This window comes from Hippoglossus stenolepis, chromosome 3 (assembly GCF_022539355.2).
Source record: "Hippoglossus stenolepis isolate QCI-W04-F060 chromosome 3, HSTE1.2, whole genome shotgun sequence".
Lineage (NCBI taxonomy): Eukaryota > Metazoa > Chordata > Actinopteri > Pleuronectiformes > Pleuronectidae > Hippoglossus > Hippoglossus stenolepis.
This window is the reverse complement of record NC_061485.1, coordinates 6,986,511-7,004,346: the sequence shown is the minus strand read 5'-3', so window position 1 is coordinate 7,004,346 and position 17,836 is coordinate 6,986,511. Positions and strand designations below refer to the sequence as shown.

The 17,836-nt window shown below is 43.8% G+C and overlaps 1 protein-coding gene across 3 annotated transcripts in view; it reads left to right on the top strand.

Moving 5' to 3' along the window:
• Positions 1-17,836, top strand: part of LOC118104921 (membrane-associated guanylate kinase, WW and PDZ domain-containing protein 3) — a 133,803-nt gene that overhangs the window by 67,327 nt on the left and 48,640 nt on the right. The gene's annotated exons all lie outside the window — the stretch shown is intronic.

Genomic DNA, 17,836 nt, shown 5'->3' with positions numbered 1-17,836 from the left:
TCCCCTTCATAGGAAATCCTGCCGAGGCTCCGTTTAACAAGAGCATCGCCCTCATTACACAACTGCAAAAACCTTAAAAGTTACCATCCTCTAAGTGGTTTCATTGAGGGCGATGAAAAATTTCCCTTTCAAAGGAAATAATTACAGCTTCTTTTGCACGGGGGCACATAGCAGCTCGTGTTTATGGAGGGTAATTACTATGCGGAGCAATTACTCGACAGAAACAATGGTAGCTTTACCCCACATGAGTGTTGGGATTAGAGCTGTGATCATCCTGGGTGTCAAACACTTGTCTGGGCGTGATTATTGGAAAGGTCCCGGGTTGTGAATGAGGAGCAAGGATTTCCTGTCTGCCCTCTCGTGCCCCATAGCTCTACTATGAGAAAGGGGCATGTGCATGTGTGTGTGTGTGTTTGCACTGTAGCTGTAAATTGACAATATCTGTAAATTATCAATTTTAATTTTGCATTTCAGTATTGATTTCATGACCAATATTTGTCCAATTACAGATGCAAAGACTAATGTTTACCTCCGTCGAGGAGGTTGTGTTTGCTTTGTTTGTTTGGAGGCAAGATTACACAAAAACAGTGGATTACCATGGAACTTGGTGGAAGGAGGTGGTGTGTGTCAGTTACATTTTGGTGCAGATCCCGGATTGTTTTTGCTTTCTTTAATATTGCGAGATAAAACGTTTTTTAACTGTGAAATTTGATGCAGCCTGATTTAATTTGATGGGTACTGTTGGTGGAGGTATGAGCTGTACTGAGTTCCATTCTAGTTAAATTATGAAATTGCCAAGAAATCCTATTATTATTATTATCATTTTGTAATGTTACTGTATTTAAAGTTATAGTGTAAAGCAGGTAATGGTAAAGATGCAGTAACTGGTTTAATATGGACCTGATGAGGTAACTAATTAGGATCCAAATAAACAATAATCAATAAACAGTCAATAGAGGAGATGCCTTTGAATCAGATTTGAACCTGCGCACATGCACATGTGCTGAGACACAGGTCGCTGTCTGAGAAAGGGCAGCCCCCCCCCCGCGTCTCAGGAGATTCATCACGTTACATCATGATCCACTTGCTCAGCGTGCATCCTGCTTGAAATGCCTTTCAGGTTTGACTCCTCTGGTCTGGATCGTCTGCCTGTTACATAATTTGTCTGCAGAAAAGACGAGACTCCTTTTCTTATTTCTTTCTTTTTTCCCGCCGCCCTCAACCCCTCATACATACCTGAGGTCGTCTGTCCTCCTGAATCAATGCATGTGTTGCAGATTTCACTCGACTGCGGAGGAAGGATTGAGACTGTGTGGATTTTGCTTTCGGAACTGGGCCATGTGCAAACGGGGGAGAGATAAATGGATCCCGATGTCGTGTGCACAGCCACTGGTTTAGAGAGGTTATGAAAACACATTGTTTCTACTTCACGGACGGCTGCTGATGCTGCTGCAAGCTGCCTCCTCTGTGGTTCGTGGAGGCATTTTGTCTGCATGTTTGTACTTGAATACATGTACATGCACCCCCAATGGAGCCAAATCCATATATTTGCAAGGATGCATCCATGCAAGGGTCACGGTGGGATGAAGCGAAGCTGACGTTGGGGCGAGGGGCGGAGTTCAACCTTTTATTTGTTAAAGGGGACATAGCATGCAAATTCCACTTTGTTAGTGCTTCTACAGGTTAATGTGGGTATCTGGCATGTCTACCAACCCAAAAACTCTGGGAAAAACATCACCTTTGTATAGTTTAAGTAAACGTTATGTTTGATGACATGCTTCTGGGTATTGTGTCGTAACAATACACTGGCATAGCATTGTTTCAAAACAAGCGGAGAAAGAGAATGTGTATTGTACATCGGCGAGCGAATGCCATATCAACTTGTGGTAAAATGGGCATGATGTTTTAAAAAAAACATTTACATTCAGCTCGTTGTCTTTACATTAAATGTTTTAAATTTGATGATTTGTGTGTACATGTTTATGGAGATGATACCAGATCTAGTGAATTTAAATATGATTTCGTAAAGAGAGGTTTTGCCTGGGTGCCATTCTAGTTAATTGATTAATTTGAAAACTAATCAACACATGCTTATAGAAATAATCATTAGTTACCGCTTACAACTCTATCGAGCAAATCTTGAGCTCATCAACATCAGCTGCAGACATGCCAAGATTTTAATTTATTTAATTGAATTGCATACTTGCCTTTTCAGTTGTTTGTTTCATTTAAAATTTGTTACTGCTTGAAATTACTATACTCTTCTAGTAATTATTGTAAATATCCTCTCACAGTCATCGTTCTCACATTTCTGTCATGAATTACATTTCAAGGACACTCGCCATAAATGTTCATGATATATATTTTTTAATTCTGAGCTTGTAATCTTGATTCCATGGGAGTTTGCACGTGAGCTGCTCGTGTAGAGTCTCTGAGTCTTTGTTGTGAACAACCTGTGTGGAATTATGAAAACAGGTCGCAGCTCACACCTGAGCCAGGTTTCAATGGGGTCATCGTGGGGACTTTCAACGTCCTCCTGCCACCACCAACATCCTCTCCTCACGTGTTACCACCACTCAACTCCAGGCTCCTGACTGTCCTGACTGTGTGTGTGTGTGTGTGTGTGTGTGTGTGTGTCTGTGTCTACAGTCTGAGAGCTAACTTTCCCCTCGGCCACAGACGTGTCAAACCTTACCCTCCGTGCTTGTCTCCATTGACCTCTCGCCCAGGAAGTGTCGACACAGAATCCGTCGGCCTCTGCAGCGAATTCACTCCTTGTCTCGCCATTCCTGCTCCTCTGTCCTTCTCCTCCTCCTCCTCCTCCTCCGCCGCCGCCCACCACCTCCTCAGAGCTACACAACTGATTTCCCATGAAGTCTATGACCTGCAACCTACTGTAAAGTGAAGGGATGAAAGCAGCTCTCTGTTGGTACACTGCAGGTTAAATGGGTTTCTGAGATCTCCTCTTCCTCTTCCTCTCCTCTTCGTCTCCTCTCTTCTTCCTCTTCCTCTCCTCTCTTCTTCGTCTCCTCTTCATCTCCTCTTCGTCTCCTCTCCTCTCCTCTTCGTCTCCTCTTCCTCTTCCTCTTCCTCTCCTTTGAATTTGCTCACTTACCTCTGGTTGATTTTTTTTTCATTTGTTTTAGCATAGATTAGTAATTTGAGTCATTTTTAAAGCAGTGAATTAAACATTTTCAGGTTCCGGCCTCTCAGATGTGATTATCTGCTGCTTTTCTTTGTCTTACATAAGAGTAAAGTGATGATTGGGGTTTGAGACTGTTGCTCAGACAAAACCAGGGATTTAAAAACTTCCCTTTTGTCTCTGTTGTACTTGGCAGATTCATCCCTTCGAGTGGAATTTCACGGACCAAAGTCTTTTTAAAAAACACTTTCTCTTTTACTGCAGATATTACTCCACAAAGATCACATTATTTTTTTCTCCACTGATGCGGAGGCAGAAATCAGATATTAAAACCAAGGCGAATAAAACAAAAACTCCACACATGGCTGAACACCGGTGGTTTTTATAGAGTGAATCCGTCTGTATAGGATCCTACACATTGTCTCTGTCCAGTGAAAAAACACGTAAAGTGAATATTCAGTGATAAACAGAAAGATTAAATGAATTTAAATCCCTGCATTCAAACACTTCTTTTATGTGTTAATCTGCAAGAACATCTGAAAAGTAAATTCACAAAGCTTTAAAGCCAAGTTTGTTCCTTAGTTGAAAAGTTAAGTTTTTGGAGATTCATAATACATAAATAGATAATAGATAATAAAATACTAAAACTGTACATTGTTCAGTTTCTTACTTATGAGTACTTATACTGAGAAGTATGAAGATGTTCTATAAAAATTCAAAAACGTTTTAAGAAATTCAACAGCACCAGTTATACAACAAATTGGCCCAGTTAAATGTTCAAATGTATTTAAATCAGCGACTGTAGAAATGTAAAGAGCACAGATGTTTGCAGGGATGTAAATCAGTTACAGGTTTCACTGCACAATGCTACAGACACTTGCCCACTACGTGCACTTCCCTGACCACAGTCACTATGGAATATGAATTAAGATGCGTCCCTGGCTGGGAGCCACCAACAGAGCCCCTGTCCCTCACCACCCAAATCCTGCCCATCCCTCAAAACTCCCTCAGCCATTTGCCAATTAGGAGCGCAGCACATTCTGTCTCCAACTGTTTCCCTGCAGACTTCACGGCTGTAAACGCTAGTTACAGCCAATGTGGCCTCATGATGGGGGTGAGCAGTTAATCCCCGGCTGCAGATACACAAACACACCTCCACAGTCCAATCAACACGGGCGTTTTTGTTTTTTTTCTTGTCACTTCTCCACTCAGTATACATCTTGGTATGATGCAGACACATTATTCATCCATTCACTGTGCAGAGGCCGGGAGTCGTTGCATACACGAGATGGAATCAGACGATATACACAACATATATGTTTCAAAAATGCATGAAGCAAACATGGATGCAGAGATGTGACCCTGAGGATACCAGGTAGCTGTGTTCCCCTCGCGTTGCTCTTCCTGTGTCAGAGCCGATGTGATCTGTGTCCGGTCACAGACGCCACAGGGATGTAATTTTGTGCCGTCTACTTTATTACGGGCATTGTTATAAATGCCTCTCTGGGTCCTCTCTCCGTCAGCAGGATTAGAGCCCAGGATTAAGATGCAGCCCAGGGAGCGAGTGGGTGTGCAGTGAGCGACGCAAGTTATTGGAATTGCCATCATTATCCTCTGGATATCTCATCATGAACTTCTCACCTCAGTGCTCCTCACTGTACGCGGCGCTCGGACTGAACCCACACAGCTGCGGAGCGTCAAATGTACAGATGTTCGAGAAGTTCCACATTTTAGTTTTTGTTAGCTACTGCAACTACTGCAGCCTTTGTGGTTTTTTGCTTCTGAGTCCCTCGTCCACATGCAAACACAGTTTTGATTCACTAAAAATGAGATTGTCTGTGTGTCCATGTAAAACCAAGCATCACAGATAACTTTGCATATGCCCACTGTTGCTTTGTGTAAAGAGCATGCACCAGAAACAGCAACAATGGCGGCTTTGTACCAGTTTCTCTACGTTTTGTTAGAACTGTAGGTCTTATTACACATTTTTTCGTTAAGTTTAGCGTAAGTACACCACATTCACAGGCCCAATATTACTTAAGGATCTTTTATGTAGACTTTATCGCCACCTACTGGCCTGGCACGCTTGTGAGAGCGTTTGAAGTGGTTCTGGTGAGATATTCTGTAAAACGAAGGGGAGAATATCTGCAGTAGTGGAGACGAGGCCCTTAGGGATTGAGAGATTAATGGGCTGTGATACAAGAAAAATACAATTCTTTGTTTTTCTGTAGTCTAAATGTACAATGGTGTGTATTTTTACCTCTTGAGGTGTCGCAAACAGTGGAATGACACAGTTTCCCAAACGGATACTGATACGAATACGGCTCATGAAAGTGCGTGATACAGTATTTTTCATTATTTTGCATCAAAATAGTCCAAACATCACTTCAATATAGGTCATGGGCCTGAGCCAGGGAGAGGTAACACAAATAAAAGTGAAAGATGAAACAAAGAGAGGAATAAATAAAACAGAAACAGAATTAAATCAGTGAATTCCCTCGTATATGTGTAGGTAGGATTTCTTTACACTGTCAACACGCATTCATCCTGACCACCGCTGCTCCTGCAGTGTACAAGCACATCAACCTGGGGCCTTGTAATCCAATGTGCTCTTTTCCTTTTGGATGACATCACTTATATCTCTGGGCAAAGGGTCCATCAGAAGCTGCCATGAATACATAAAGCTGTTGTCATGTGTGAACACGAGCATGAATGGTTGTTTGTCTCTATATACATCAGCCCTGTGACAGGCTGGCGACTTAACCCACCTCTTGCCAACTTGAACTGGTTCCAGCCCCCCCCCTGTAAACCTTGGATGGATAAATGTTGGCATTTCACTGTAACTTGGCACCGAGCGTCTGTGTTGGAAAACCTCTAAGAATTTTCTTTCTAACGCAGAATAAAAGGAACTGGGTCTCAATCCAGGGGCCGCAGCCGTCGGAGGCTGCGTTCGATTGTGTCACAATGGCGCGACTAGACTTTCCCGTTTCAAAGAATCCGACAAATGCATCAGACAAATGTGTCCCTCCATCCCCAAGAAACGAACGCTCCAATGGGTGAATCCTTCTCGGGCCAAGGATTTATTGTGCTTCAGCGAGGAACCATTTTTTCAAAGAGGTAATAGCGCTCAATGCTTTAGGCTTCATCACAACCGAACATCTACGGATTGGTTAAAAAAACCAAGGGTGTTAAAACTTTCTCCTCGTGACAGAAGATCCTACAGAAATCCTCTGTGGACCCGACGGTTTGGCCTTCACAGTCTACGCAGCCCACACAGACTGTCTGACCCTGAAGTGAGACACAGCCACTTTCACGAGTCTAATTTTAAATTATTTGCATTTTTTCTCAAACTTCTTACATCCATGATTGTGTTTTGATGTGGAAACTGGCCTTGATCGTCTTCACATCTTCACAACGTGTGTTTCTAATATTGTACTAATCTCTTAACTATGCATGACCAGAGCTGAGATATTCTTGGACAACTCCAAAAGCAATGTATATATACTCCATGCTCCAGCTGTCACTTCACATTTAAAACACAATGTCGATCTACCAGGACCCATTTCTCCTTATAGCTTGAGTTGTCCTGAGTTGCCTGTGAAATACTGGATTTCTTTGAATGCGTGTGTGAGTCTGTAAAGGAGGAAACATGTTTGTGTGTTTGTCTGAGCACAATGCGCTTTCATAAGATGACCCGTTGCCCCCAGGACGCTCTTTGCTCACTCGACAATAAAGTGCATGGTATTGGAGGCGATGGCCTGGCACTTCAGGCCGCTCGGGAATGACGACCCTCACTTTTCCACGAGAAACAGCGACGATAAAAGAGAAAGTGCAAGCGGAGTCTTCGCCTGGAGAAGAGAATTAGGCGGTGAGCTGCACCTTTTGTTCACCGACGACTCTTTTTTGATGACCAACAAATCCGCAATGACTTGTCCTTCAGTCCAGACCTTGGGAAGTTACTTTTAATGATGCACTGTAATGATGCATAGAAAAGAGAGAGAGAGTTGCGGAGTGACACACGAATCCTCGCTCTCACACACAAACACACCGTTCTCCCCCTTTTCGCTTTCTTCCCCTGCAAAGTGTGACGACGAGGCCGCCGCCGTCTGAGAGCGGCGCTCGCACGTCTCATCACCGCAGGAACAATCACGGTTCTATTTCAAGCTTTATCTTCGCCCGGGTGTGCGTGTGGTTGAATTAATAATATGATCCTCCTCCTCCGACAATCAGTCAGTCACTTAAACGCCTCACGGAGAGCGAGACAGAAACGGTGAGCCAGAGATTTTCCCGATTCCCTTCCTGAGCTGCTCCGCCATGGCCCGCATTAACGAGCACTTTGTAGTTTGACTCTTATCTGCCGCCGTTGAGGAAGATGATGGCGATAGCCCACATTGCTCTCATCATTCCCTGATGGCTCGCAGGATTAACGGTGAAACCGCAGACTACGGCACTCGACAGCCATCTTGGGTTAAGGATGACTCAGCCCTTTTTCATTCTCGTTGTAGACTCATTAAACATCATAGGGACGTCTGATGAGCTCAGCAGTCGCGATGATGCACAGAAATTTGTTATGCAGGGTTGAGTAAACACTATTTAAGGCGGCCTGAGCCTGGTTCACATCAACCTGCTGCAGCACTGAGGGAGCCGGCTGCCATGTTCACCAGGGAGGTAGCTGTGTTCATGGTGCCTGGGTGTGACATGTTAAAGAGAAAAACAAAGTTCCACTAGGTTAGAGGGAGATGTAAGTGCTGGAGATAAGGATTTTATTCCTGTGTTCCTGCAGCGCCCCATCATGTTGCTTCCACCTCATTTCAGTGGCTAATATGTTGCTTCTCCTACTGTTTTCCCTCCGCTCTCAATAATTGAACACGTCTGGCAGAGTTCTCGCTCCGCAAAAAAAAAAAAACACAACTTCACTTTTATGGAGACATGGTTTGACAACAAGTTTGGGATTAGACGGCCACTCCCACAAGCGGAGAACAACAGGGTCACACTTGTGCTTTTAGATTCAACTTGAAAACTCATTTCTCTGCAGCAGGAACAGTGTTTGCATGCATTTGTGCCCGATGTAGTTTTTGCATGTGAAACAGGTGAAAGTGGAAAGAGAGAGAGAGAGAGAAAGGGGGTGACGCACATCAGCAACAACAAGGGTTTCCAAACGGAGAGGCACAGAGGATGCACATGACCAAAGGGAAACGACTAAAAGCCCTCTCATGCGAGCAGGGGTGTCTAGATTCAGTGTAGCACGATTTTATTCTGAAAGGAAAGCATCCTATAAAGTACAAGATGGATGTATTTTTGAAAGGGGGAATAAAAAACAGGTGATGTTTGTCGAACAAACACGTCAGTCAAATTTAAAATATGAAAAAGGTTTTCTTCCTTTCGAAGAAAAGGCTGCCTTCGTGTTTTCTTCCTAGCGACTTGAATATCTCAGCAGCTATTGGATGGATTTCCACGATATTTGTGTATTAGCATGCTAATATGCTAAAATAAGACGTATAGTAAACACCATGCAAACTTGCGTACGTTTTTTATTAGCTTCAGGTAAAGCTGTGCCCTGTAGACTGTATATAAAGATGGATGAAATGACGGTTCCCCAAAAGTGAATCCAAACAATCTGGATCGCCCCCTGGTGGCTGGCCACAGTACAGAGCATAAACCGCAAGAAATATTACGCAAAAACTACTGGGAGCAGATTACCATGAATATTGATTGAAGGATATATGGTATGAGTCAGGGAAGATTGCATTAAATTATCATTTCTTTCGATTGACAGCCAAGACTGACTCATGATTAGTCAGGCGCATGTATTGAAGGGACCTCGACACTGCAGCTTCATCCCCAAATCGCTACTGCACGGACTCTGGTTCCAAATGTCGTCAGAAGATGGCAGCACTCGTATCTGGGTTATTTTTATCTTAATTTTTGTCGAGCAGGAGAAGGCGGAGACGTGCGACTCCGTATAATGTTATTTGGCTCTTCGCAGTATGATAAAGTTTGTTTAACATGCCAGCGAGTGCAGTAAGGTGTGTTACTGCTACATCCACATACACTATAAGAAAGAGCCGAGTTTAGATTTTTCTGTCCACGTGATTTACAAACTTCGGTTGGACGGACAAATGCTGTCTTATTATGAGGGTTTTTTGCGCACATGTTGTCTGAGCCAGATGCTAAGTGAGGACGCACATGGGTTTCAGAGTGTGTATGTTTGTGTGTCCGTGTCTGTGTGAGTTCGTTCTCCAGCTGCCTCGTTCTGCACAGACCACATTAATGATGGAACAGAGGCCTGGGCCATAGACTGCTCATTAAAGACAGAGTAGAGGAAGAAATGTGTACTGGAGACGAGCCAGACTGTGAGGCAGCGAAAAAAAGATCTGGAGCGAAAGATTTGAGAAACAAAAAAACAAAGGTATGCAGAGGCAGCGCAAAACAGAGCAACGACATGACTCAGCACCTGCAGGGCATCACTCCTTCCTCTCACCACCTCTTTGTACCGCTTTCCTTTCTGCTCCCCCCTCCGTCTCTGTCTTCTCTCTGAGACCAGGACCTTCTCCCTCCTCACGTCACATGGCAGCAGCTCTGGCAACCTGCTGTTGATGCTGCTGTTCTTTCGTACGCCCCCGCTCACCCTGCCCACCCTTCCAGTTCTGCTGAGTTGGGCTGATCTCGCCTTTACCTCACTGGAGGAAAGTCATCCCTCCTTCTCCTTCGTGGTGACGGGCGGAAGCGAGAGAGCGAAGGGCAGAGGAGAGGAGGGACTGGTTGAGTTAGATACAGAGGCAGATGTGTGCGTGATATCACTGATTTTACGAGGGGATATTTGCGTCTTTTATTGTCGAGCGGCTGACCTGTGCACATGTAGCTCGTTGTGTTGGCAGGAAGGATGTAAGCTTTTCCGCTTTATTGTGATAAAGGATAATAAACCCTCATTTCCGTTTTTATAATATTTGAATTTATTAAAACTATAGTGGTGGGCTAGTTCTAAACCTGCCTATTTGGAATGAGTAGTTTTCTTGTCCTGTCTCGATGCTCCGGAGGTTCTTCATAATCATTCCTTGTCCTTAAACACACCTACAATATACTGTCACTTTTTTATTGCTAGCGTGCAGGACAAAACTTTTTATGTACATTCTATGGGGCAGAGTGAAGTTAGAAAACTTTGTGTTCATCCTACCCGGTTTATCTGCAATGACGATTTGATAGTCAAAGTTTTTCATGAAATTAATCTTTAGAATTCACGTGTGTGGTTTCAGTTTACGTTTGAACGATTCACTGAACTGCTGTTGCATGTCGACTATTTCAAAGGTCTGTTGACACAGTCTTCAGAACCAAGTTCACATTTTGTCAAAACAAAAGCTCTGTAATATATATCGATATAAAGCAATGCTGCATCCAAACGAACATTGCGCTTTTACTTTGAAGACAATTTACAAAGTGAACTTTCTGTTCGATGTGGTGAAATAACAATTATCCAGCGGGACAGATCTTACTGAGCCTCCAGTTGCCGATCGTTCACCTAGGTCATCTGAGGACCTAGAAGAAGACATAACGCCGTCTGCTGTCCTGCCCCCAATGACTCTCTCCGCCTGTTTATTCATATTTTATTTATACTGAACGTATCGTTGTGGCAGATAAGATGAACAGTTCTCGAGATAAGTGAGCCACATACAGACAGGCTCACACACTCAACTAAACATTGCCCTGGAACACTTTAATTTGTTGAAGTCGTGCCAACATCAAAAACACAAATCTAATCACAAGCCGGATTTTTTTTATATATTTTTATTTCTCCTTGTTGTTTCTTTTTTCTCCTCTTCCTCATTTACTCCATCCTTTTAATCCTCTTATGCCAGACCTCTGTCCCTGTGCGGGCGCGCTGCTAAAATGAGGTGAAATGAAGTGTGCAGAGAGCGGTTTGGGCGTGTGAGGCCACTGCCTGTTTAACTTTGCATATCTCTGCAGCCAGCCAGCCAAGCAGACAGACTGGAAACACGGCTTCACAGTGGCCATCAGGCACGCCGCTCCACTCCTCTGATGCAGAATCCTCCAGCCGTAGTAACACTCCACATGCCAGTTATATAAAGTGAAGAGAATTCATCTGACACTACTGGATGAGGTGTGAGATTATAAACCGGGCTTATGGCGCACCGCTCACATTTTCTGCTTCCTTCAGCGGAGTCACCGAGATGCCCCCTGATCTCGGTCTCACCTACAGCTGTCGGGAAAAATTGAGCACAGCCTCGGCTATAAACTCGCCACTCAAAGGTGCCCCGCGGCAGTTTTGTCCCCTAAAATGGCCACAGTAAGCTGCAGGGTTAGAACAGGATGAAGGACGTTTCTGGGAAGGGGGAGGTGGTGGTGGTGGAGGAGGAGGAGGAGGAGGAGGAGGAGGTGGTGGTGGGTGACAGGAGAGTGATGAGAGGAGCCAAACCACAAGTCTTGCAGGTATTTGGTGCCCGTGCTTGACTGAGTGCCACAGGGGACGAAGAGAGCCTGATGAAGAGGATGTTGTTGACCTGTCAAACAGAAGGTGATGGATGGAGAGAGGGAGGCCAGGATTATGGAGGGAGGGGTGGGGGTACAGTAGAATTTGTCGAGAGAGGGGCTTAAAAGCACAGAGTGTAAGAAGCACCGGCAGGTAAAGTCTCAGGAAACCAGAAACCTTTATAACAAATGACCAGAACAAACCTGTAAGTGTAGCTGTTGTTTTCAGTGGTGATTTTGTAGTTCTCAGTTTTTTGTAACTGCGTCGGTTTTCAGTCCGTATCTTACATTCCTGCATCAGCATATTTGCATATATACAAAAACATATTTAAAGTAATAATCAACACACACATATCATAGTCTGTGGGCTACTCTGCTACACATTTTTGTCGAGGATATTGACAAACTGTTGATGCATGAAACAAGCAGACAGGAATGTCTGTTCATTTATTCCAGCAAATTAAATACCTGACAAGTACTTTGTCACATTCATGCAAAAAAATGAATTCGCCAGGCCCATTGATTCGCAATTTTGCTCATAATGGTGTAATTTACTGAGAAATATTCGACTGAAGGCCACTACACAGCATCGAAAAACATGTATCTCTGATGAGGGTTTTGTAGATAATAAAGACCTATTATCCACATTGAGAGTAAAATATTCAAACCCAAGAATTATTTTTTTTAGTTGCACTATTTTATCAAGTGGAAATATGCAATATACATCTGTTTTTATACACATGTAGTATATGAACTAATATCATTTCTATAGTTAAAGTTAGTTAATTGAAAACTTTGGGATGTACACCTGATTTTGAAATAAAAGTCTTTGGGTTTGAACAATTTTCAAAGACCGTCACATGGCATGTTGCATTTAAATGACAAAGCCCCCTAGTGGCCATAAGAATAATGACTCTTGCCTGTCAGAAGCAAAGAAGGAAATAGTGTGACATTGATCTGGAGCCAGAGAATCTGCAGGAGGTTTGGAAGCTTGGATCGAAAACAAAACACTGCTGCTCTGATTTCTTGTTCTCAGTCAACATGAATGATTCTGGTTATGTAACCGACTTCCCCCGACACTGACCAAGCTGTTTTTGGGACGATTTCATCAGTGTCGTGACATATTATGTTGTTTCTGGTGAGAGAAGCAGCCGATTACATTTCTTATATAAAGCATGTTTCTCCAGTAAAGATCTTTGAATGTATGTTACGTTATAGCAAGTCTGTGGAAGTCCCATGTGTATATATTAGAGAGAAAATCATACGAGAGACTGTCGGACGTGAGAAACAGAGATTGCAGACTTTAACACGCTCCTGTCATACATGTGTCGCCTGTGTCCCGGAGCTAAATGTGCAGACTTTGTGTCGGTGGTTGACCCGGTGCACTGAGAAGACTCCACACCTGGTGACATATTGGTTGTTCAGAGGACTGGTAATTACTGTAAGTGACAGTCAGACAACAGAGATAATGACCTCCCTGTGGACGTCCCACTTCCCCCCCGATGTCGCAGACAGAAACCAGGCGTTTGCTCACATTTCACTGTTTGTTGAAAAAAAGACCCATAAAGAAGATGCAGATAAATGTTTTATAAACAGACATTTGACATCTTAGGAAAAACATTTTCTTATCTGGCGTTTCGATGACAAGATTGATCCTGTTCTGTGTGACACTGGCATTTAGTGAATATGAAGGCAGCAGCCGTGATGCTTAACTTAGCATCTCCTGGTTCTATTCAGTCTTGTCCATAGACTGTAGATAAAGATGGATGACGTGTCTTCACTTCCTCCCACTGTAGCAATATGAAACCAAAATATGTCGGCACCATCCCCCCCCAAAAAATGTATGAAATAACTAAAGTTACTGATGTTTATTTTCCTTCCTTTCTTGCTGACAGTGATGTCAGATCTTAGAAGTGTTGATCTAATTAAAAGGTGAGAAGTGACGTGATGTGTCTCAGCCTTACATAATCATTCTCCCTGTGAGTCTGCATTTACTGACAATAACACGCTGGCTTTTGAGATTCACAGCACAAATCTTCAAATAGATGCACGACGTGTGAGTGTGTGTGTGTGTGTGTGTGTGTGTTTGTGTGTGTGTGTGTGCGCTGCAGAACGTCTTGAGCCTGGAGTGTTAATCTGTTTCTGTGGCTTCTGAGCGAGGTGTCGCTCTAAGTGAGGATGCTAACAGTCTGCCGCTCCACCGGGGGTGCCAGCCACTGCTTCTTTCACTGCGGATATGAGCCTCTGGTGGTGTAGAGGGGGAAGTTTACTGCAGATGCCAGGTGAAATGGCATCACGCTGCCGAAGGAATCCCATGGGTGGCTCTGCTCTTTTCTGACACATCTCCCTGCCGTCGCCTCAATGGTAAAAATGACAAGGGAGCGGAGGAGAGCGGAGACGCTTCAGATCAGATTAGTGCAAAGCGTCTGCTTAAATTAAAGGGATCCACGGGAAATAAATGAACAATAAATTGACTGCAAACGACTGTTCAATAATTCTAGAAATCTGTCTGTCTTTATGTCTGACTCTTTCTCGCCCTACATCTTTTTCGGGCTTCACACTCACATGTGTCTTGTTAAGGGCCCAAGGACTCGCAATGTATCGTATTTTTTCGATGATTTTGCCCTCTGTGCAATGTATGATCAAATATGCCAAAATTCCCATAACGTACGATAATTTCATCCTCTAGTGACAGTATCCGGAATCGTAATTATCATGATGGTAAAATATGGATCTACGTCTGTGTATGCACACGCCTGTTGTGATGTTGTAGATGCGTTAGTGTTCCTTTACACATTTCCTCTTTCCAGCCGATCATAATTATCGCACTAGCAGAGGATGTAGGAGACTGAGGTGGAGCTTGAACCATGTTTTGATCCATGCAGCACCATTCGTAGGTGGTTTCAAATACTTGTTAGTTTATTCACAAACACTTTATTCATCGTTTATATTTGGTTATTCTTTTCTTCTTGACACCTCCCATCTGGCAACACTGCTCCGTGTGCTCTCTGCAAACAAAACAAACTGCCAATGTGAAGAATTGTAAAGGAATGAGAGGTGATAGATGAGACCGAACTCTGCCTTCTATGAATTCCTATTGTCAGAGGACAGTTTCTGCACGGTATGTGCATCCCTCTGGCTGTGCTGTGGAGAAATATCCTACAAGTGAGTGGATGGCTGATGAGGCACAATGGAGCCCATTGAGCCCCCGTCGCAGAAAAAATGAGGCCTGCTACAATAGCAGTGTTATCTGCGGGGAGGAGGAATGAGAGACTTCTGTGATGCGACAGCCTCACTAACAGTCTCTGACAGGACCCAGGACGCCACAAAGAGCGCACTGTGGCACTGTACTCGTGATGAACAGATCAGAGAGTGTGTGTGTGTGTGTGTGCTTGTTTTTCTCTTTTATTTATCCAGTGAAGTGTGACTGAGCATCCTCTCTCTGCTGTCTTATAGAGTCGGACACATTCACACCTGGTGGCTCCACGGTACAGCCACACATCTCTGCCGTGTGTGTGTGTGTGTGTGTGTGTGTGTGTGTGTGTGTGGGTGCGTGTGTGCACACGTTACAAAGCGCTCTGAACCACAGTAAGAGGATGTTAGCAGGCTTTCATCATCAAACAGAGAGTTTCATCATCTGGAATGCTAAGTTTTACGGCCCGCCATTATGGGTTCAACGTGCACAGTAATATTTGATGTGATTGGCTCATACTCGGGGAGATTCTGAGCAGAGGAAAAGATCAAAAAGGAGTCATGTCAACTTTATTTGTAGCGCCCTGGTATCACGTGCACGGCCTCAGTGAGCTCGGCAGACCCACAACATCAATGATTCGTGACCCAGCTCCAGTCAAAGGAAAAACAGCTGAAAAGAAAGTCCCAGCCCGTGTGGAGGAAAAACAAAAGGGAAGAAATCTCGTACTGAAGAGGAGGAGATTGAAAGAGGGAAAGCAAAACGATTTAGTTTGTTAATCTGTTTATTTATTTGATAGGGGACAAAGCTCATTAATCAACAGACTAAATACTGTAAATGAGCCAGAATCCGCTGCGTTAGCTAATATCCATCTGTTGTCCCTGTCCCTATGACCTGTCTTATGTAATTACAGATAACTATGGATAATTCATGTGCATTATGTATTTACCAAACTACCTGTACAACAAACACATGATTATACACTACGGCCGATTAAAAACACGCAAATAACCCATGATTGTTGCTGTATTGACAGCCAAATACATATCGTAATCATCATGTCTTTTTTCTTTATTCAAGTTCTATATATTTGGTTTTATTTTTGTTTACTCTTATAGTTATTCATACTTAAGTTCATGGTTAAATATCAAGGCTTGATATGGACATCTTAAATCCTTATTTTAGTCTATAGTCAATATTTTAGTATCCGAAATGTTTCACTCCCTGATATTAGAATCCACATTGCTCCACTAAATGGGTCCGTATGGGTCAGGGTCTCCTACAGGACAGTCTGGGTATTTAAGTTTAGTCCCTGGAAAACTGAGGAACTGACGAAGTTACTCGTTTCAAATTTACTGTGGATGTTATTGCCTTAAAGTTGTCAACAAAACTGTTAAACTGTTTAGAAGCTATCTATGTGGAATCCTCCGTGGGATGCCACGGAATGTCCCTATCCCTCACAAACATATGGAGCTTTGTTGTACTTTGTTGAAACTTGCCTTATGCCCCTGAAAAATTCCCCCGTGTGTGTGAGCTGAATTCCGAAACTAAAACGATAGATGAAACTGCCAGATTGGGCCTCGGTTCCCCGAAGTCTCACTCTGCTCGCCTGCCACACCAGCTGCAGCACAACCCTTTCTGGAGAGACAGACGGAGAGCACGCAACCTTTATTCTGAAAAGCCAGGCCCGCTGGGATGGCGGCTCCTAAAACACCGTCAGATGGCAGCGGGGCCTGCGGACACGAGGGGCATTTTGATGTGAGCCGAGCGAGCGGCGGCCTCTGAAACTTGGAGAGAGAGTTTAGAACACAAAATACTAGGAAGGCTGCACTGTCACTGTTTTGGTTTCTGTAGCGAGGTGAGGAGGAAAAGAGGATTTGACGGGCTGCTGAAATGTTCCCAGAGTTTATCATTATTCTATCTCCCCCTGGATAACACATCTCCCCTGTCTATTAGCACGAACAGTACGTCCGCACTGGCAGGATGTGGTGTTTAGTCCTGCTGTTTGGTATGCAGAGCAATGCAGAGCGGCGTCCCGCTGAGCAGAGTTCGGTGTGTGCGTGCGGCACAGAGACGATAGGGAGAGAAATGGAGAAGAAGTGATTATGTGTCTGTAGTCGAGCTGTTTCAAAGCCGACTGTGAAGAGACGAAGCCGAGACGCTGAAGCCGAGACGCTGAAGATCTCGTCGTGTTTTCCAAACTTCCTCATCATGTTCGTTCAGAAAAAAAAAAAAAATGTTCCTCCTCTGCTTGTGTGTGACGACTCTGAAGTCGTCCTCCTCTGCCTCAAACTTTGTATGAACTTCCTTTGCTTTTACAAAGGCTTCTGGGAGGCGAGAGCAAAGGCGAAATCTCTGCAGATTTTCTTATGGGAATGGCTGCCGCCTGAGTTTTGAGGTTGTGGCATTGCACAACCATCTTTGACGGAAAGTTTCGGAGGCTTGTGTGGTTTGTGGGTGAAGCTGTTAAGACAGTCGTCAGCTTGGCTGTTTGGATTTCAGACCGGTTTGTTTCAGACGAACGGAGGCAGTGATTTACGATCGGTTCAGTCCAGTTTGTTTTCAATAAGTGTGAGAAAAACCTCTAGCACGTTGCTGTGAGTGCTTCCTCGGTCCAATGTCCCCGTGTAACCTCTCTTATAGCCTAAATCTCCATTTACCCTTAATGATTGAAGTGGATTTCACAGGAAAGATCCGAATTTCAAAATCTGTTAAACCTTCATCCTCCTCCCCCTCAATCCCCTCAGTGATCAAACTGGAATCAACGAGGGTTTAATCTGTCAGTGGGAACAAACAGGTGTTCACACATACTGTACATACAGGCTTATATGATGCTTGTAATACTGCAGCTTCCATTGGAAACCTTTTTACCCAAACAACGATACAGTGCATTTATATATTTTTGTTTATTATATCAACCACCTTGAGTTTATCCGACTTGTTTGGAAAGAGTTTCACTTATTGTTTTTTTCTCCAATCTGAAATTTGATTACGAGAAACTACACGATCCAACTAGAGTA